General features: G+C 41.2%; 1 long non-coding RNA gene across 1 annotated transcript in view; it reads right to left on the bottom strand.

The window, feature by feature from the left end:
- LOC138760502 (uncharacterized) overlaps positions 1-22,869 on the bottom strand; it is a 56,923-nt gene that overhangs the window by 27,721 nt on the left and 6,333 nt on the right. The window contains exons 3-5 of the long non-coding RNA XR_011355668.1: positions 10,574-10,724; positions 9,223-9,265; positions 8,206-8,240 (exon numbers count right to left, since the gene is read on the bottom strand). This is a non-coding gene — a long non-coding RNA (uncharacterized lncRNA). The remainder of the gene's footprint in view (positions 1-8,205; positions 8,241-9,222; positions 9,266-10,573; positions 10,725-22,869) is intronic.

Below are 22,869 nucleotides of genomic sequence, written 5' to 3'. Positions count from 1 at the left end.
TTCATTAGAAATATAGTAAAATCTCAGAAGAAAATTCTTTGTTCTGAGAGTGGTAAGATTGTGGAGTACACTGTGATACAGAGGGTTGAAGCAAAAGGACAGTACATTTGAAAAGAAGTGAGATAGGAACATGAGGGACAATGGGATTGGAAGTTCTGCCTGAGGCTCATGATAAGCACAAGACCAAATAGTCTGGCTCATTGCTATAAATTCATTAAACACTTGAAGGCCTGAATGAAGGAATGGAAACATTTTCCAAAAGCCCATCTGTAATAGATTTTGAATTGAAACACCATATGCCCCCACCATAGAGTCAGTCATACAGCGTGAAAAGTGCCCTTGCAGCTCAACTTGCCCATGCCTACCAACATGTCCCACCCACACTAACCCCCCCCCCCACCTGTGTTTGGCCCCATATCCTTCGGATTCTATCCCATCTATGTATCTGTCCATTTTTTTTCTTGAACATTGCAATAGTACCTCCCTCAACCACCGCCTTTGGCAGCCCATTCCATGCACTCACCAATTTCAATCTCTCGCCCCTGCAGTCGGAGGTTCCCTCCTGTTTCAAAAGGGCATCAATCATACCGGTGCCCAAGTCGAGGGTGAGCTGCCTCAGTATCGCCCACTCACATCTACTGTAATGTCATGTCAGAAAGTTCTATGCTGGCCAGAATACAGTAGACACGAATACCAGAGAACATCTTTACAAGGTGAGGGAAGGAAAGTTCTGGGGACAAGTTCGGGGTAAATTGTTCACACAGAGAGTAGCAGGTACCTGGAATGCATTACCAGGGATAGTGGTGGAGGCTGGTACAATAGATGCATTTAAAAGTCTCTGAGAGAGGCACATGGATACAAGAAAAGTAGAGGATTATGAATGTGAGTTAGAGAAAGTTTAGATTGTTAGGTAAATTTATATTGTTGGGCACAATATTGTGGGCCAAAGGGCCTGTACTTTGCTGTCAGGTACTATCTTACGAAAGAGGGAGAAAGGTGTGTGTGTTGTTTTTTTTTACACATTGAGGATGGGTAAGGCCTGGAATATTTGACCTGAAGGAGCATTGGAAACAGGTTCTATACAAACTTAGAAAAGACTGTCACACGTGCACTTAGAAATTATCCCACAAAAAACGTGGATTACATGATGGCATTTTATTTTAAAATGTGTTTATTTAACTCTGAGAAATTGATAGGTGGTTCAATTTTTAATCGTCGATAATCATGATCTACCATGCATGGAGGTTTGGAGAAGTTAGTGTCAGCTTCATAAATTATATGTCCATAAAATGGACAAAGAATGAGTGCAGCCAGCAAGTTGGGGTAATTGTCTTTGTGCTAATCACCTCTGTGAACTTCAATCAAAGTTAAACAAACGTTACACCATGCTGAACAGGTAACAATAAAAGGATGAAGAAATAATGCAAGGTTGGCGATGTTTTTCATTTTCGGATTTAGTTTTCACATGAATGGTGAAGCTGTTGCCAAATCAGCCTCTTTTCCCATCAATTACTGAAACTTGAAATGCACTGGAGAAGCGATTTGACTTCAAAGTGAATTGATTTGCTAAGTGCACTTGCTGGTGCCAAAAAATAGCCTTTAAAATTAATGGCTACTTTTGCAGTTCCTTTTACATTCAAAAGGAGTTTTCTGCACTTGGCATTGGTTCAAATCCCATTGTATTTTTGCTCATGCTGACATTGAGACAATTTAAAACCTCATGTTCCTGCAGACTTGTTTTTTTAATTATGGTACTTTGCATCAGTTATGCAGGAGTAACAATGCCCCCAACTTGAAAAGAATGGCTGATTTCAGTCAGTACAGAATGCTGAATTTTCCACTAGTACTTCCTTCTGTCGAGCCCAATTCCATTAACTCACGGCTCATTGCTCATCTCACACTGAGTGCTCCTGCTAAAAGCTATTGCTTTATCTAATTCACTCGTCCTACCTGAAATCAACAGCGTATGCTTAAAACATCAAAGGAGTCATTGATTTGTGGCAGAGATACAAATAAACTCTGAACCACAAACAGGTTGAAAATATATTTATTAAAGTAATTGACATGTTAATTTCCTGTTAAATTTCTTTTCTTGTTTAAATCAAAAATGTTGTGGTTGAATTGGTAATTCTGTGGTTACTTATTCCCCTTCTTCTCTCCCCTAATCTCCTCACCTCACCAGCTTAGAGCTGTGATCTTCAATTGCCAGAACCACTTGATAAAACCTTCTCCCTTCTTCCTGAGAATTTTAAATCCTCCCCCTGGTTTCTTCCTCATCTACCCCAGTTTTGCTAAAATGGTGTCTGCCAATCACACAAACCTGGCCCACAGTCCTGGAAATGGCATTCAAGTAGGTACTTGCATGTTGGAAGAAGTCTCTACTTGTCCAAACAACAGCAGCATTGTGGACTTGGTGCCTTGTGTTTACATTTTTTTTAAATTTTATGGAATAAAAACCTACAGATTCTGAGTATCTAAAATAAAAACAGAAAAATGCTGGAAGTGCTCATTAAGAGGAAAACAAAGTGTTACCAATATTTCTGGTTTCACATTTCATTTAAAAAAATCATTAAGCTATGTAATTTCCAATTCTAGACAAATGTGATTGTGTACTTGGTTAAATTGATTAAAGAGAGAATAGATATGAGATGGCAGGGATGACTATCCTTGGTGTGACACTGAGTTGTTTATCCAAGGTTGAGAATGATATTGCTACTCTTATTCACAGCCCATGTAAATATAAAGGAACAGGAATAAGCTGGAAAGTCTGTCAAATCTGTCTGTCATTCAAATAACTCATGTTGAAGTTGGACCTCAACTCTCCCCAAGTGATATTCTTCTCAACAAAAATCCATTGAATTCAGTCTTGAAAGTTCAAATTATTTAGCCAAAGTGAAATTCAACTTCATGAACCTTTTCATACTTCATAATTTCTGAATGATTTAGTTTCCATTTTTAGATTGAGCCCTTGATCTAACCTGAGATCGCAGTCTGTTAAGCATATATGGAGACTTGATGCTCTAAATGTCTTGCTCAGGGCAATAATCTTGTGCATGGCAGCATTACACAGCACTGCTGTGATTAATATGATGGAGAATATCTGCAGTCAAGAATAACTCGGATCTCACAATATCATGGTCGGCTATCTTTGTGGGATTGTTGTTTGGAGCCAAGCAATCTGATTCTCATTCACTTTACTCTCTCTATTAAGATTTTTCAGTTATTTAATTTTCTGCTTGAATAGAAAGTGATGTGAGTAAATAAGAAGTCATTTTAATACAAAGTCAAAGCGTGCATTGATATCTGAGAGTGGTTGAATAGTAAGTGGTAGGTAATTCATATAAATTTCTAGTATGATCAGTGAACATTAGTCACTTAAGTATTCTTTGATATTTTCTTGAATTTTTATCCTTTTATTGGGATTCTAAAATGTTCCAATATCTAAAACCTAATACACAATTATCTTTTGCATTTACCTTGACCATAAACGGCATTCCAAATATTGTCAATTTATTCTGCTGTAAGGTGGATTAATCCCGGATATCAGCTATCACACATACTTATGGGTTAAATGGAAACTTGTTAATTGAATTCAAACCTAACGTTTTTGCAACACTTGCTAAGCATTCCCAAACCCTTGAAAATTAATAAAAGATTATGCATATATTTCAGATCTGACAAGCTTGATATGTGGTCTATTGAGAATGATTAAAAGATGAGTCACGGTACCAGAGAACACCACAATGCAAAACAAAACCAGGCCCTTCACCTCATCTAGTTCATGCCAAACTATTTTACTGCCAAGCCCCATTGACCTAGACCCAGACTGTAACCCTCCAATATCATGTCTCTTAAATGTTGTAATTGAACCCACATCCCCCATTTCTGCTAGCAACTCATCCCACACTCCCACCAGCCTCTGAGCGAAGATGTTTCCCCTAAATGTTCCCCTTAAACATTTCTCCTTTCAGCTTTAACCTATATCCACTAGTTCTTGTCTCACCTGAACTCCAAATTTTTAAAAAAAATGATCATTCCACTATCTTCATGCCTCCTAATGTTGACTACATAACACAACCATATGATTAAAAGTACACTTCCATTTTAATTTTTCTGGGAAAATCACTGCTAATTTGATGAGATTATCTTTGCCTACTAGGAATCATGGAGAAAATGACATAACTGATTATTCGGTTTGTGTTCAAAGCTAATCCCTTGAACAACTATTTCATTCTTTCTTTATGTTTAATAGGCATAAGCCCACACCAAAACTTTCAAGTAAGACAAAAATATTATGGCAAGTGACGATGGGTCAATAAATAAGCACAGCAAGCACTGGATGGGAAAATACCCATAATTTACTATGTATCAGAGAATTCACAGATTGGCTTTAGCGCAGAAGCAGTTTATTCAACCTGTAGTGGATTGGATGAAGAAAGGTGTTGAGTCAGCATACAGGAGGAAGATTGAAAACTTGAATGAATGGTGCACCAACAACAACCTTACATTCAATGTCACCAAAACCAAGAAGCTGATTGTACACCTCTGGTTTTCCCTTCCTAAAGTCAACAATCTAGTGATCGTTGGGGTATCAGAGGTGGAGAAGGTGAGCAAATTTAAGTTTTTGGAAGTCACTATCTCAGAGGATTTTTTTCCTGGACGCAATACGCAAATGGCACCATGAACAAAGCACATCAGCACCTCTATTTCCTCAGGAGTTTGCAAAGGTTTGCAAACTCTAGCCAATTTCTACAGTGGTGGAAAGTGTGCTGACTGGCTGCATCATGGTCTGGTATGGGTTCACCAATGCCCCTGAGCATAAAGCCCTGCAAAAGGTTATGGACACAGCCCAGGACATCACGAGTAAAACCCTCCCCTCCATTGCTAACATCTGCAGGGAATGCTGCAGCAACAATCATCTAGGATCTACACCACCAAGCACATGGTCAGTTCTTGCTGCTACCAGAAAGAAAGAAGTTTAAGTGCCACAAGACTCTCACCACCAGGTTCAGGAACAGCTCCTACCCCTCCACCATCAGACTCCTCAATGACAAACTCTATCAGAGACTTATTTAATGACTTCTTACTTTTGCACTTTATTGATTTTTTTTTTCTCTATCTGTATTGCATGATCAGTTTGTTTACATGTGTATGTGGAGTCAGTTTTAGTTTGCACTGCCAATAAATGGTAATTCTGCTCATTTGCAGGGAAAAGAATCTCAGGGTTACACGTGATGTCATCATGAACTCTGACAATAAGTCTTGAGTCACATGGTTGGCATAGCATTTAGCACAATGCTGTTACAATGCCAGAAATTTGAATCCTGTGCTGCCTATATGGAGTTTTCATGTTCTCCCCATGTCTGTGTGGGTTTTCCCTAGGTGCTCTGGTTTCATCCCAAGTGTAATTGAGTGGCATGGGCTCATGGGTTGAAAGAGTCTGTTATCCTGCTGGAGGTATAAATTTTAAAATTTAATTAATAAAAAGAAAGCTGAAATTTGAAATCTATTTATCTTTTATGTAAGAGAAACCTAGATACTCTCACCCACATGCCCTCTCCACATAGACCTGCCATTCTTACTTTTTGGTTATGTATCCAGCTCCATTTTGTATTCAATCATTTAATCTGCCTCCATTAATATACTTGACAATGCATTCCAGATCCTAAATACTCTATGACCTCATGACTCACAGCTTAAAGCAAATTACTCATGTAACTTCTGATTTTTTTGCCAATGAAGAATAAATCTTATAGAGTTTTTCGAGGAGGTGAAGGCTGCGGATGTTGTCTACATGGACCTTTGACAAGGTTAGACATAAGAAGTTAGTTAGGAAGGTTCAAGCATTAGGTATTAATGTTGAAGTAGTGAAATGGGTTCAACAATGTTTGGATGGGAGATGCCAGAGAGTAGTAGTGGAAAATTGTTTGTCAAATTGGAGGCCAGTGACCAGTGGAGTGTCTCAGTACTGGGTCCATTGTTGTTTGTCATATATAACCTAAATGAAAGGGTGGTAAATTGGATTAATAAGTATGTAGATGATACGAAGATTGATGTTATTGTGGACAGTGAAGAAGGTTACCAAAGCTTGCAGTGGGATATGGGACAGTGAGATGAGTGGGTTGAAAGATGGTAGATGGAGTTTAATACTGATAAATGTGAGATGCTACATTAGGACTAATTGGCAAAGGTCATACATGTTAAATGGTAGACAATTGAGAAGTGTGGAAGAACAAAGGGATGTAGGAATTCTGGTACATAATTCCATGAAAGTTGCATCACATATGGCCTTCATAAATCAGAATTGGGATGTCATGTTGAAGTTGTAAAAGGCATTGACGAGGCCAAATTTGGAATATTGTGTGCAGTTTTAGTCGCCAAATTATAGGAAGTGTAGCGGCAGCTGGGGGGGGGGGGGGGGTGGGGCTTCACCTGTAATGCTGGCCTACCATGAGTCCCAGGGGCCAGTGTTGAGATGGCGCTGGACCCCCATCAACTTGGGGACGAAGTCCGCAGGCTGAGAAACACATTGGGAGTGTTATGATGTCACTTCCAGTTTCAGAATGGCTGAACTGGAAGTGACTTAAAAAGTAGTCTAAAGAGATAGTAAAACAGTCCTTTGCTGGTTACAAAGTGAGTCAGTGTTTTCCTTTGCAGTTCTCCCTTAAAAGGCACCACAATGGTGACCCAGACGGTTCAGATGTCTCTAAATCCAACTGCAGTGAACTGGGATTCACTGGTAGTGTGTTGTTCTGATGGCTGGCTCCGCCTCCCAGCTCTGCCCCCATCTACTCACATATAACTCTTGTTTCCTGCCTAAACCCAGAACCCTTCCGAAGACTACTGTGAAACCCTACCCATAATTATAAGCTAATAAAAGCTTTTGTTCTCCCTCCAGTCGTGGTGGGCATTAGCTACCAGTATTCTGGCCACTTAGACTACATGCGTGGTTCATTCAGGTGGAGGCACAATTCAACCTCTACAATATCACCAGTGAGGCTCCAAATTTTTGGCATGTCGTTGCATCGCTAGACGAGGAGTTGGCCACTAAAGTTGAACTTTTCCCAAGCAATCCTCTGGCAGAAGGTCAGTATGAGGCTTTTAAGGCCCACCTCCTACAAACTTTCACCATGACTGAGCTGGAGAGAGGCACGCATCTCCTACATCTAGATGAACTTGGGGACAGGTCCCCCTCCGAGCTAATGACTGAAATGCTCGTGCTAGCTGATGGACACTCCAAGTGCCTAATGTTCAAGGCCACTTCTTAGAACGCCTCCCCCGCAATATCACCTTGTTCCTATCTGACACAGTCTTCTCTGACCCTCAGGCTGTGGCAAAAGAAGCAGACAGACTATACAGAATTCTCAAAAATTCTGTCACAACGGTCCATTTTGACAACAGCCGCAACCCTGAGCAGTGGAACGGGTGGTGTTTCTACCACAGGAGATGGTGGTGGGGTAGCACCTTCCAATGCATCCCACTGTGCGTTTACTCAGCTGGCAGCCAGGGAAATGGCACCGCCAGCCATCAGTAATGGCTGTGGTGGTTGGCAAACATGCAGGCCTCTTCTGTGCTGTTGACTGAATCACCGGATGAAGGTTTTTAGTCAACACGAGAGCTGAATGTAGCATCCTGCCACCAAACACCTTTGAACGAGAAGCCCAGAGTAAGCAGTCCAACCTAATCGCGGAAAAACAGGACATCTATACCCAGCTACGACACTGGGTTAGTCCGTTTGCTACTAGGAGACTCAGTTTACAGGTGGGATTTCACTATCATGGCCATACGCCAACCGATCCTGGGGACAGATTTCCTGAGGGCCAATAACCTATGGGCAGCTGAGGGACCGGCGGTCGGGGGAGGCAACTGGGGGACCGGGGGACCGGCGGTCGGGGGAGGTGGCTGGGTGGCCAAGGGACAAGCGGTTGGGGGAGGTGGCTGGGTGGCCAAGGGATGAGTGGTTGGGGGAGGTGGCCAGGCAGCCAAGGGATGAGCAGTCGGGGGAGGCGGCCGAGGGACTGGCAGTCGTGGGAGTCAGCCAAGGAACCGCGGTCAGGGAAGATGTCCGGGCGGCTGAAGGACCGTGGTCAGGGGAGACGGCCATTGGGTGAGATTGCTAGGCAACTGGAAGCGGGTGGGGATGGATAGGCAGCACAATTCGGTGGGCTTTCCGAAATCCGGAAAAATCTGAAATTCAGAACTCACTGTCTCCCAAGGGTTCCGGATAAAGGATCGTGTACCTGTATGATAAAAAAATTGAATCTTGAATGTGGATACATCATTTTCTGAAAGACATTTCACAGGCAGATAGGGTCATAAAGAGAGCATTTGCCATGTTGGCCTTCATAAATCGAAGTATTGAGTATAGGAATTGGGATGCCATGGTGAAGTTGTATAAGACATTGGTGAGGCTAAATTTGGAGTACTCTGTGCAGCTTTGGACACCTAACTACCTGAAAGATAGAAGTAAGATTGAAAGAGAGCAGTGAAACATGAAGGTCTGCAGATGCTGTGATTGTACTAAAAACACAAAGTGCTGGAGGAGCTCAGCAGGTCACACAGTGTCCATACGAAGTAAAGAGAAAATAACTGACATTTGGTCTGAAGCATTATAAGGATGTTGAGGGAATAAGAAACAGAGAAAGGTTAAACAGGCTAGAACTTTATTTCCTGGAGCATCGGAGAATGAGGGGAGATTTGATGGAAGTATGAGGGCATATCAATGCAACCAGGCTTTTTTTTCCACTGAGGTGAGGTGAGACAAGAACTCTAGGACACTGATTAAGGTGAAAGGTGAAAAGTTTCAGGGGAATTTCGTTATGTACAGAGTGGCGGAATGAGTTGCCAATGGAAGTGATAAATGCGGGCTTGATTTTGACATTTAAGAAAAATTTGGATAGGTACATGAAAGGGATGTGGAGGGCTGTGATCTGGGTGTAGATCAATAGGATGAGGTAGAATAATAGTTCTCCATGGACTAGATTGGCTGGAGGGCCTGTTTCCTGTGCTATAGTATTCTATGGTTCCTTGGTTCTAATATGGAAAGAAAAAATATGTAGCTTGCAGATCCACGTCATGAGTAGTTAGGTTTGGTTTGTCCAAGTGAGATTGTTGCAAGTGATATCCAACTTAAAGACAATTTACCAAAGGCCAATACACAAACCTAGACTCAGGGAAATTGCTCAGCTATGTATGCTTTAACTAAAGTGAAACAGAACTTACCCGAAGAACATCTTCTGCTTGAAGGGATTGTCCCACAAGGGATCTATGCACGTGTGGGTAAAAAACACAGCATTGACACATTTATTGCCACAGAGCATATCTGGTTGCTTTTCTGCATTAGTGCCAGATGCGCAGAGACCTCAATGCACATTACATTTCTCTAGCTTTCATCAGTAATAACCTTCTCACAGAAATTCAGTTGTAAGGTGTACAGAAAGATTACTCTGCGTGATAGAATTTATAGGGCATCGTGCTCCATTTTGGATTATAAAGTGCATTAATCCATTGTGATTTTAGATAATTCATCCTATTAAATGTAATATCAATTTTCCAAAATTAAAACATAATATTTGCTTGATGTAATAATATTGATTCAAAAAGAAAAATAAGCCAATATAAGGCTAGAAATTGGATCATTTTGCACACATTTTTCCTGCATAAATGGCACAAGAAAGTGGTTTAAAAGATTGATTGTGTGAACTGATCTCTGGGTGAAATTGTACCCATCAGGAAATGGATCCATGCACCTGGAATCCCTTAAGCAGACTGACATTTTCCTGGAATCTGTCATGCATCTAATGATACACTGTATGGATCCTCCCTTACTAACATAAATTAGAGCATCAGATTGGTAATGAGGCATTGGTTAAAATGCCAGTACTATGATATTGCTCTCTTGCACACAGGATCTGCCAGGCTTTGTTTTTAAATCTCAGGATGATGGAAATGTTCCCCATTCCCCATTTGTAGCCTTATTATACAAATCATAGCACAGGTGTGCACCATAAGCTCTGCCCCCTTCACCAGCGTATGCTGCATGGTGAGGAGAGACCACTCAGATGAGATGCACCATTGCATGAACTTGTGCCTCAGCAGAGGTTATTGATCTATGCCCCTCTCTTACATATCCCTTCATCTCTGCGGTAGACTTGAATGCAGCTGCTCTACGTTTCTGTGAAGGAATCTTCTTTACACCCTGATGATTTTTCTATCAATCAGTATGGCCATGAAATGACAGCTGTGAGTTCTTCATGCAGCTGCCAGTGGGAACTGAGCAGTCCAGTTTCAATACATGATTCTGTGTCCTGACTGTCTCAGTGCTGTTTTAACATGCTTTTTGCCCAATTGCATTGCTATTTGTATCAAAGTTTTAGCATGCCTTGAGATAGAGAAATCTGATTTCCCGACATTCACTACTATGAGTTGAGGTTGGTGTCATTACTCAGTTTATTGCATTGGGCTAACAGTACATGCCATAGACAACTGGGCAATAATGAGGCCATACGGGGAGGATGGAGGGAAGTGGAGAAATAGGCTAGTACCCTATCAACTATCGGCAAGTAGCACTTACATCAATAGTGATGAAATGTTTTGAAAGGCTGGTGATGAAGCATCTCAGCTGTTGTCTATGCAGTGACGTGGATCCATTCCAGTTCATCTATCATAGAAACAGGTTTATGGCAGATAACATCTCACTGGGTCTACACAAAGCCCTGGAATACCTGGACAGTAAAGATGCATACATCAGGATGCTCTTTATTGACTACAGTTCATCATTTAGCACCATCAAAACTGATTAGCAAACTCTAAGACCTGGGAGTTAACACCCCACTGTGTAATTGGATCATGGACTTCCTCACCGGTAGACCACAATCAGTGAAGATGGGTAAGAACTCCTCCTCTACAATCTCCATCAGGACCGGAGCACCACAGGGCTGTGTTCTTAACCCCCTGCTTTACACCTACGACTGTGTGGTGCAGTACAACATTGGCATCAACAGTAACACAGTAATGGGTGTAATGGGGTATGTTGGTATCATGGAAATTAGACAATAATATGGGATTGAATAGATGGCAAATGGAATTACAAAACTGTATACCGTTAGAGAAAATAATGTATAATTTATGGAATCAATCAGAAAAATGTTATAACATTTGGAAACCATATATGGATTTCATTGGTAAGAGTTCATCTACAGCATCCACTACTCCCGCTCCAACTCACCCTTGTTAATTTAGAGGTTTAAGATTATATTTGTAAATTTGAAATGTAATTAATCAATGAATGATATATGATAAATCCAGGAAGGCTTTTTTCCTTTTTTTTTCCCTACTATTTTGGGCAGGGAGGGGAAGGGAAGGGGGGAGAAAATATAAAATAATGTATTCTTTTTGCATTGTTTTATTACTCTGTATGATTATGTTTGTCAATGATGTAAATGAAAAATAAAATTTTCAAAAAAAGGAAGGGGATGAGTCAGTAAACAGGTTGGAGATTGAAAACTTGGTGAATGGTGCAACAGTACCAATCTTGCACAAATGTCACCAAAACTAAAGAGCTGATTGTGGGCTTCAGGAAAGGAAAGCCAGAATATACAATCCAGTGATCGTTGGGGGATCAGGGGTGGAGAGAGTGAGCAAATATAGGTTCTTGGGAGTCACTATCTCAGAGGATCTTTCCTGGACCCAACACACCAATGGCATCATGAAGAAAGCCTCTACTTCCTCAGGAGTTTGCAAAGGTTTGGTATGACACCAAAAACCCTGGCAAATTTCTACAGAGGTGTGGTGGAAAGTCTGCTGACTGGCTGCATCAGCATCTGGTTTGGGGACACCCATACCCCTGAGTGTAAAGGCCTCCAAAAGGTAATGGACACAGCCCAGGACATCACAGGCAAGACTCTCCCCACCTTTGAGTACATTTACAGGCAACACTGCTGTCAGAGGGCTGCAGCGATCATCAAAGACCCACACCTCCCAGCACATGCTCTGTTCTCACTGCTCCCATCAGGAAAGAGGTGTAGGTGCCACAAGACTCGCACCACCAGGTTCAGGAACAGCTGCTACCCCTCCACCATCAGACTCCTCACAATAAACTAAATCAGGTGCTCATTTAAAGACTCTTACTTGTGTTCTTTATTGATTTTCTTTTGTTATCTCTGTATTGCAGTTTGTTTACATTCATTATCTGTTTACAGTTTTTTTGATTGTTTACATGTTTATATGATGTACAGTTTATTTTTGCACTACCAATTAATGATGATTCTGCTGTGCCCACAGGAAAAAGGAATCTCAGGGTTGTATGTGATGTCATGTATGTACTCTGACAATAAATCTAAAATCTGAGGCCTTTGTCTAAGAGTTTGTTTGGGTGTGAGCAAGGCAGGCAAAGAATTTGTTGGGAAGAGACTAACATAAGAGAAGTCCAAAGCTTCCTTGACAGCTCCGGAATTTGGCCCCCTTGGGTCTGAGGTAAATCTGGAAAATAAAATTTATACTTAAGTATTTGGACATCTGGAGAAGGTGGAACGAAGTAGGGAGGGGCGGATGTGTCTGTTGGTGGGGTCAAGTTGCAACTTGCGGAAATTACAGAGGGGTGAAATGTGAGGAAAAGTGGAGCCCTACACCCTGCTCTGTTTGGAGTGTGGTGGGGGAGGTGAATAAGTGCAGAACTTGCATAGAGAGAGGAAATGCAGTAGATGGCTCCGTTGACCCCAGTAAGGGGAAGCTGGATTCATTGAAGAGGGAGATTACAGTAAAACCCCTGGTATCCAGCACCTGTGGTGTTTGTTAGATACTGGACAAGTGAACTTTCTGGATGCTTGAGATTGCTTGTAGCATGATTGGTGAACTAAGGGTGAGGCACACTAATTTTAAACGTTGTTACCTCTATTTTCTGCAAATTCTTTTTTTCTGGTTGTTTGAGGCTGCCAGTTGCTTGAATTCCAGTTAACAGGGTTTTTTTTTTACTGTATTTCTGGAATGGAAGGCCTCAAATTGAGAGAAGATACAGTGAAGTCAGAGAAATTAGGAGAAAGGGATGGCATCCTTACAGGAGACTGGAAGTGAGTGTTTGGATGATGGTTCAATAGCTCACAGTTTGTGGAAGGTATGAGTGTAGGACTCACGCCAATACTGATGGGCAACCCAGTGTTGTTGCAGGTCACTCCGCAGAACCACAACTCCGGTGTCCATTCTGAACTCTCATGCTCTTGTGTGGAGTTTGTACATTCTCCCTGTGACTGCCTTTTGGATTTCTCCCAGATCCTCCCCCTGGTTTATTCCCAAATTCCAACAACATGCTGGTAGGCTCATTGAAAGCTGGGCATTACTCCTGGTGCACATGGCTGGTTGGAGAAATGTGAAGGGGGATGTGCGGGACGGAGAGGAATTGATGGCACATGGGAGGGAGTAAGTTACAAGGAAATAAGGTGGGTGACGGGATTGTTACAATCATTTTGTGGCTGACATAGATTTGGAGGACTACCTTCCATGCCCTAAGAATATAATTAAAGAAATGATATGAGGATTTTATGAAGCACAGAAATGCAGGCACTAATTAGAGGTGATGAATTGAGCAGTGTCTGAGGTTAATGTCCAAATTTGGTATTTGAAGATGTATGCTGTGATCATCAATACACTACCAGGAGCACTGCAAGATCCATGGAATTTTGGCATTGTCTTCTCCCTTTGCCTTCCAAATGAATGCCTGGTCTCTCCCTCCTGTAAGACATCTCTCCTTTTTTGTAACTCATCCACTGAGGCCTGAGGTGTTTGTGAAAACTTTGCAATCCTGCGGTGTCATTCAATGGTTTCACATTTTCTCATTAAATTTCAGAAAAAGTGAGGGATGGCCTAACTGAAAACCATAGGATTCCAATTGAGCCTGGCTGGGAAGATGCTGAGAAGATGATTTCCACCTCGGATTCATAATGAGGAATTTCTTCGATCGGATGGTTGCAAATCTTTGGAACACTGCCACCAAAAAGCATGAAGACTGTGTCAGTATTGGACTAAAAAGGAATGAAGGTTCATGGGGGGGGGGGGGGGGGGGCAGGTGGAAAAATGGAGCTAAATCACAGATTAGATCAGCTATTGAAGTGCACTGCAGCTTTGAAAGAACATGAGTTTTACTCCTGCTTCGGTTCTCATGTTCTTATATCATCCAGTAACACTTACTCTGCCCATAGAGCACCTCCTTTTTAAGAGGTATTAGCTAACTTTAAACAGCATAGGCTGGATTTTCACAAGGAATAGGAGCAGAAGCTTATTGGCCCATCTAGTCTGCTCCACCATTCTAATCATGAGCTGATCAACTTTGCCACTCAGTCCCACTCCCCGGCTTTCTCCCCATAACCCTTGATGCCTTGACTAATCAAATGTCTGTCAATCTCTGCCTTAAATACGCTTAATGACTTCACTTCCAAAGCCACATGTGGCAACAAGTTCCACAGACTTACCAAAGTGAATCACTCTCTGGTCCCTCTTTCATCCATCTGATCAATCTCAAAGGTGAGTTGCATTGGCCAGATGCTGAGTTTATTGCAATCTGTGGTCTGAACAAAATTAATACCTTCTCAGCAAGGCAGTGCCTAGCCATGTGTGAATCACACATCACTATCTCTATGCCTCCTTTCAAGAGCTATTGCATTTAACCTACAATGTATTCCTCGGGCCACACTTTAAATTTGTTAGTTCCTGTCAAAAATGGGCAGTAAACAGGAAATTAAACAACATGGCTTCAATCTGATATGAGGAAAACAATGTCAAACAAGTTAGCTGTAAAAATTCCAATAAATCAGTCTATGTATGCATCGGGCAAAATCAAGTTAGATTGTAAACATCCAGGAGTGTAGGCTTATGTAACAGCTGGGTTATTTTACTTTGGTTTGGAATCGTCGGTTCTGTGTTTTTACCTTTGCTACATAAAAGAAGTTGTTTGACCAGCTGAGTTTCTCCAGCATTTTGTGTTTTTACTTCAACCACGGTTTCGACAGATTTTCGTGATTTACTATTTTACTTTGGCTTTTGACTTCCATCTCTTTTAACGTTAATGCTTTTACTTCACTTTATATTACTGAAGAACTGTCCCAGACACTGAGATAATTGAGAAAGAAATTGCAGACTCTAGCAGAAATAATAGTTGAGGGAAGGAGAACTTCAGGAGGAAGGATTACTTGTGAGGTCTAGACAAGCATTTACATTTCAAAAAATTCAACAAAAGAAGGTAAGAAATAGAAACAGAAATAGGACATTCAGCCCCTCATGCCAGTTCAATCCAATAAGACGATGCCATTGTTTGAAAGGATGCAGAAGAAGATCCGGTGATTGGGAGTTGCTATCTAGAAGGATCCTAACACACTAATGGCATAGTGAAGAAAGCACATCTGCACCTCTACTTCCTCAAGTGTTTGCGGACGTTTGGTATAACGTCGGAAATCCTGATCAATTTCTACAGATGTTTTTATGGAAAGTGTGCTGACCGGCTGCATCACGGTCTGGTATGGGGTCACCAATACCTCAGAGTGTAAAGCCTTGCAAAAGGTAGTGAACACAGCCCAGGACATCACAGACAAAACCTTCTCCACCATCTAGAACATCTACAGGGAACGCTGCCATCAGAGAGCAGCAGCAATCATCAAGGATCCACAGCACCCAGAACACGCTCCGTCCTTGCTGCTACCATGAGGAAAGAGATATAGGTACTCGAAGACTCACACCATCAGGTTCAGGAACAGCTGCTACCATTCTGCCATTAGACTCCTCAGCAAGAAACTCAATCAGAGACTCATTTGGCACTTTATTGATTTTTTTTGTCTCTCCGAATTGCTCTGTCAGATTGTTTATATTACTTTATATGTTTAATGTGTATGTATCATTTTGAGTATAGTATTTTTGCACTACAAATTAGTGGTAATTCTGCCTTGCCTGCAGGAAAAAAAAACCAAAAAAACACACCAATGGCATTTTAAAGAAAGCACATCAGTGCCTCTATTTCCTCAGGAGTTTGCAGAAGTTTGGTACGACACCAGAAATCCTGGCAAATTTCTACACATGTGTGTTGGAAAATGTGCTGACCAGCTGCATCACGGTCTGGTATGGAAAGACCAATAGCCCTGAGCGTAAAGCCCTCCTAAAGGTAGTTGGCACAGTCCAGGACATCACAGGCAAAACCCTTCCCACTATTGAGTACATCGACTGGGAACACTGCCATCAGATAACAGCAGCAATCATTAAGGATCCACACCACCCACCACACGCTCTGTTCTCACTGCTGCCATCAGTAAAGAGGTATAGGTGCCACGAGCTTCAGAAACAGCTGTCACCCCTCCAACTCAATGACAAACTCAATCAGAGAGTCATTTAAGGGCTATTACTTGTGCAGTTTATTGATTTTGTTTTGGTTCGCTCTGTATTGCTCAGTCAGTTAGTTTACATTTGTTATCTGTTTACAGTTCTTTCTTTGTTCACATGTTTTCACTGTGTACAGTTTACTTTTTACATGATGAATTAGTGGTAATTCTGCCACGCCCGCAGGAGAAAGGAATCTCAGGGTTGTATGTGATGTCATGTATGTACTCTGCCAATAAATCTGAAATCTAAATCCTAATCAGCCATAGCAGCTATTTGAATAAAGTTTTGTGAAACAGCAATGGTATCGCCCAGGGTGAAGAGTTGTTTCATGCTGCTTGCTATCACGGTGTCTCTTAAAATGTCTCCTTGTCCCTGCTTTATAAGATTCACCCTGGTCAGATGCTTTATCTGTAAATTTGGAGTGGGAGTCAATTATTTATAATGTTTTTGTGTTTCTTTCAGGCAGCTCCACCGAGGGGGAGGAACCTGCAGATGCAGTGACGGTTAAATGTTTTCAAATATTGTGACTGAAAATAAACTAAAATGCTTCAAGCAAGCGAAGTCTGTTCATCCAAGTGACATCTGTTCAGTGTAAGTATAGTCCTTTAAACTGTTTATTCTTAATGCAGGTGTATAAATTAGTTAGGCATTGTAAGTCTCAACCAATTTGAAAATACATTTATCTGGCATCTATCAATTCCCCAGGTGCCAGATACTAGAAGTTTTACTGTATAAATATTTAGGATGATTTACACAGTTACTGAATACTGTTTATCAGTCTCACAGCCTGTAACAAGAAGCTATTACCCAGCCTGGCAGTCTTAATTTTGATGCTCCTGTACCTCCTTAATGATGGTAGTGGTCCTTACTGCATGGCCCTAAGACTCTATGGTTGTTTTTTAAATTTCATTTCCACTGTTATTGGCGAGTCCCACAGATACAGTAATATCTTAATAAATCCTATCAATGTCTGCCTTGATTAACTTCAGCATCTCAGCATCCACAGCTCTGAGGAAGGTAGAGAATAACAAATACTCCCCACTTTCTGCATGAAGAAGCTTCTTTTCAACTCTACCCTGAACTGACTTTGATTTTTGGCATACATCTGGGAGAAATGTTATTCCTCTTTTCACACTGGCAGCTGCCATAAGATCATTGAGATCACCTCTCATTCTTCTGACCTTTGTGAAGAATGGGCCTAACCTGCTTAAAATATCTTCAAAGAACATTTCCCTCCCCCAACTTGATTTCAATCTGCTAAAGTTTCATAAAACTTTTCTTGCAAGTATATTCTTCCTAGACAGGAACACCAAACCTGGATCCTATGTACATGCAATGGATGTTTTGTACTCATGTACTTAAATCCCCTTGCAATAAAGTCTAATATAATGTTTGCGATGTAGTAGTTGGTTGGTGTGTCTATATGTTCTGGTCCCTCTCAATGCATCCTTTGAGCTCCAACCATTTATAAAAATAACCCCGCCTTTCAATTTTGTCCTGCCAAAGTATTTGAGGTCATATTTTCCACATTATATTTCATCTGCCATGTCTTCCAATACACATTTACACAATCTACATCTCTGGAAACCTCTCTACAATCTGAACTGCCACTCATCTTGTTATCATAAATTATTTATATATTAGACTTTGTCTCCTCATTCAAATCAGAAATGTAGATTGAGAACAGATGTGGCTCTTGCACCAATCCCCAAGGCAGACAACTAATCTCAACTCCCCAATATGAAAATTACTCAGTTTTTCTGTTTCTTGTCCAATGCTTAGACTACACCCGCACATTATCGCTAATTACAAACTCTTAAAAGCTTTCTGAAAGTACAAATAGAAGGTTTGCACTGCTTAACGTCCTTGATATGTTCTGTGAAACTGGGCATTATGCAGGTGCAGGTCAAGCCTGCTCTGCCATTCAATTTCATTTAGCTCATCTCCATCTACCTTTTCCTCATATCCCTTAATTCCCCTAGTAAAACTCTATCCAATCTTAAATATATATTTACTGAGGTAGCCTCCACTGCTTCAATGGGTAGTGAATTCCATAGATACATCACCCTCCGGGAAATGCAGTTCCTCCATCCTAAATCTACTACCCTGAATCTTGAGGTTATGTTCCCTAGTTCTAGTCTCCTCCACCAATGGAAACAACTTACCTTCCTCTATCTTATATATGTTTTTCATAATTTTATATAGTTTCATAAGATCCCCTGTCATTCATCGAAATTCCAGAGGTACAGTCCCAGATGACTCAATCTCTCCTCATAGGCTAACCCCCTCATCTCTGGAATCAAACTGGTGAACCTCCTCTGTATTGCCAGTATATCCTTCCTCAAGTACTATTGGAACTCCAGATGCGGCCTTGCCAGTACCATGTACAGTTGCAGCATGACTACCCTGCTTCTAAATTCAATCCCTCCAGCAATGAAGGCCAACATCCCACTTTCTTCCATGATAGCCTGCTACACCTCCAAACCAACCTTCACAAGTCCTTCGGCATGGCAGCAGGCTTCAATCACTTGCCATTTAAATAATAATCTGACCTTCCATTTTTCCTTTCAAAGTGGATAATCTCACATTTACTCCATCTGCCAGACTCTTTCCCACTTATTTCACCTATCTATATCTCTGTAGACTCTCCGTATCGTCTGGACAATTCGCTTTTCCACTCAATTTAGTGTAATCAGAAAACCATAGATGACCTACTCTCTGTTCCCTCTTCCAGATCATTAACGTATATCATGAACAATTGCAGTCCCAGCACCGATATCTGCGGCACCCTGCTCACCACTGATTGCCAACCAGAAAAACTCCCCTATATCCCAACTCTCTGCCTTCTATTGATTAACCAATCCTCTATCCATGCTAATGCATCATTCTCCAATGCTATGCATGCCAACCTTACGAACAAGTCTTTAATGCCACATCTTATTGTCAAGTTTGGAGATGACATAACAATGTTTGGCCTCATCAACAACAATGATAAGTCACACTATAGAGAAGAGGCGTATGAACAACAACTTGAGTCTCAATGTGGACAAGGCAGAGATAATGATTGTGGACTTCAGGAGGACCAGGAATGACCATCTTTAACTACACAACAATAGCCTGGTTGTGGAGAGAGTAGAGACCACCAAGTTCCTCAGAATACACTCAACAAGTGACCTACCATAGACACACAACATCTCCTCACATGTCAAGAAGGTACACATCGAATGCAATTCCTGAGAAGACTGAAGCGGGTGAGGTTACCAGCCACCATCATGTCAACTTCTGCAGGAGCTCTCACTTGACCATCTTGGCTGGCTGCATCTCACTGGATGCCGTAGAAAAGTGGATCAGAGGTCAATCCACAGTACTATAAGAGCAGCAGAGAGGATCACTGGAGTCTCCCTCACCCCATCGACGTGATCTACCAGGATTGTTGTCTGAAGAGGGTACACTAATTCATGAAGGACCCCTGACTCCCCATCTCATTGGGAAAGAGATACAGGAATATCAGAACCTGCACCACCAGGCTGAGAAACAGCTTCTTCTCACGGGCAGTGAGAATGTTGAATGTCCAAAGGAACTGCTCACACTAACCATCAGAGACCATACTATTTATTAACAATATTTATTTAATTTTATATATGGATATTTGTCCTGCATATATATTGCTTGTCTGTATGTGCAGTACATCTGGTTCTGTGTATGTATGTTTTACACAGAAGACTGGAGAGTGCCGTTTCATTGAGTTGTACTCGTCCAATCAGATGATTAAGTAAACTTGAAGTTGAACTTAATGCCACTTATTTTCCAAGTGCCCTGGTATCATTTCTTTAAAAAATTATAACAGGGGAGGGGCAGCAAGGTTAGTGTGGCGGTTAGCGCAACACTATTACAATGCCAGCGAGACTGGGTTTCGAATCCCACACTGTCTGTAAGAAGTTTGTACGTTCTCCCTACGTCTGCATAGGTTTCCTCCAGGGGAGGGCTCCAGTTTCCTCCCATCGCTCGAAACGTACTGGGTGTTGTAGATTCATTGGGTGGAATTGGGTGGCACGGACTCATGGGCCAGAGGGCCTGTTACCATGCTGTATGCCTAAATTTAAAATTAAAATTTAATTCAGCATCTCTCTTGCCACTAATCTCAATCTTACCGGTCTTGCAGTTCCCCATCTTCTTGCTCTCTCTTTTCTTATAAAATGAGATAACATTTACCGTCTTAGTAGATGACAATATATATGCATAATCTCCACAACAGGGCCTTTCATAATTTTGTATCCAGGTCATCAGGTCATTGGGAGAATTATTGGTCCAATATTTTCTGCAATACTTACTTTTCTATTAAGGCTAATATCTTGGAATTCTTTGTTCATTCTAAGCTTTATGAGTGGTTTAATTTATTTAGTTAAATTTCCATTTCCTTATTCCCCAATATAATTTCTTCTTTCTCAATTTGTAAGTGGCTCACATCAAATTCTGCTACTACTTTTGCTTTTTTTTACATATCTATAGGCGTTATACATTTTTTAATTTTTCATGCTGGATTTTCTCCATATGTCAAAACTTATCTTAACAGACTTATTCAGTCCTCTGATTCATTCTCAGCATTTTAACTTGGAAAGCAAACCATTCCCACTTCCCAACTCAGGCCTTAGGTTAATATTGCAATTGGCTCCTGTTGATGTCAGTGGCAGCACATTGGAAAAAAGGTTCTTTTTGAGTTTTGTCTTTGATATTTGCCTTTCAATATTGCAGTTATCTGAATCATGGCAATCAGGTAGCTATTTAAATATTTCCTGAATTGTCTTTGAAATACAAATTCAGCCTTTCAGGTTATCATTGGACGTTATCTCAAACTACAATTTCACAGAGTTCACTGTAGCTTTGGGCCTATTTTATTTTACGACTGATCAACTGCACCAGAGTGTATGGCTTTAATTCACATGAATATGTCTCTTCAGACCACTTACACAATATTAGCTTAGATATGAATTGACCACTTTCAAATGCTTGCATAAATAAAATTACTTCACTGCAATGGAGTTCCACAACTTCTATTAATTTTTGATAAATTAAATGACATAGACAAGATGCGCCAATCCTGTTTTGTACCAGTAATCTTTGGCTTGGCTTCGCGGACGAAGATTTATGGAGGGGGTAAAAAGTCCACGTCAGCTGCAGGCTTGTTTGTGGCTGACAAGTCCGATGCGGGACAGGCAGACACGGTTGCAGCGGTTGCAGGGGAAAATTGGTTGGTTGGGGTTGGGTGTTGGGTTTTTCCTCCTTTGCCTTTTGTCAGTGAGGTGGGCTCTGCGGTCTTCTTCAAAGGAGGTTGCTGCCCGCCAAACTGTGAGGTGCCAAGATGCACGGTTTGAGGCGATATCAGCCCACTGGCGGTGTGGCAGGCACCAAGAGATTTCTTTAGGCAGTCCTTGTACCTTTTCTTTGGTGCACCTCTGTCACGGTGGCCAGTGGAGAGCTCGCCATAGAACACGATCTTGGGAAGGCGATGGTCCTCCATTCTGGAGACGTGACCCATCCAGCGCAGCTGGATCTTCAGCAGTAATAAAGTAATAAAGTTGATAAAACCTCCAAGGAAACCATTTCTTGGATCTGGGAATATAACTTTTGCTGACACTGCACAGGGTTAGTGCTACCCTGCGGAAATTTGGCCTTGCCCATTTGGGTCAATTGCGCGTATGTAGAAAGGCTGCATTTTTGTATTTGATCAACAAAACTATTCCTTCAAGGTCACTAGAAGTTAATGGAGATGAATTTCAGGATCAAGGTGCGACATGCATCCCTAAAGTAGATGTATGTTTACCTCTAATAACCCAGTATGGAAGGATGAAAATGATGCCTGATATACCTGATCAAGTGAAGGCAAAGTGAGCTATGACATCGAAGAAGGTATCTCACTCTGTAGCCTGGCCAATATTCTTCCGGAACGAACAAAACAAAATCATTGTTCATCCTATTTTGATAAAATTGGTTATCACATTGATCTTCCAGAATCTGTATTTCTTAGGGCATTTGCCCTCAATTCAAATCAATTGATTCCAAAAATAGGATGAGTGTTTCATTTTCTTTAATGCTGGTACTGGAAGAAAATTGATCAGGAAAATGCTGAAGATCGCAGCAGTTTTGCACATTCCTTGCTTTACAAAGAGAGAGAGAGCAAGACATCTTATGTTGTTAAAGAATGTCAAATGACTTTACTAAGTGAATTATTTTTGAGGCAGCAAATTGGAGATAAATATACAAATTTAACAACCACTCAGTGCTGGTAAGGTCTTCCTGAATAGCAATTTGTTGAAGGATAACTTAATTTGTTTTCTAATCAAATTCTTTGTAAAAAAAAGTATGTTGTCAATGGCAGCAGGAGAATTCACTTTTGCATGAATAGTCGTGTGGAATCTTTATTATTTGCTCTTTGAGTGTTGTATTTGACATTTGCCACTTCATTGGGCAGTCACCCAGATCATGGTAAACAGGGGGCCATTTAAATACTTCCTG

This window comes from Narcine bancroftii, chromosome 4 (genome assembly GCF_036971445.1).
Source record: "Narcine bancroftii isolate sNarBan1 chromosome 4, sNarBan1.hap1, whole genome shotgun sequence".
In the NCBI taxonomy this organism is placed as follows: domain Eukaryota; kingdom Metazoa; phylum Chordata; class Chondrichthyes; order Torpediniformes; family Narcinidae; genus Narcine; species Narcine bancroftii.
Note: the sequence above shows the minus strand (reverse complement) of the source record. Positions and strands in the feature narration are given on the sequence as shown.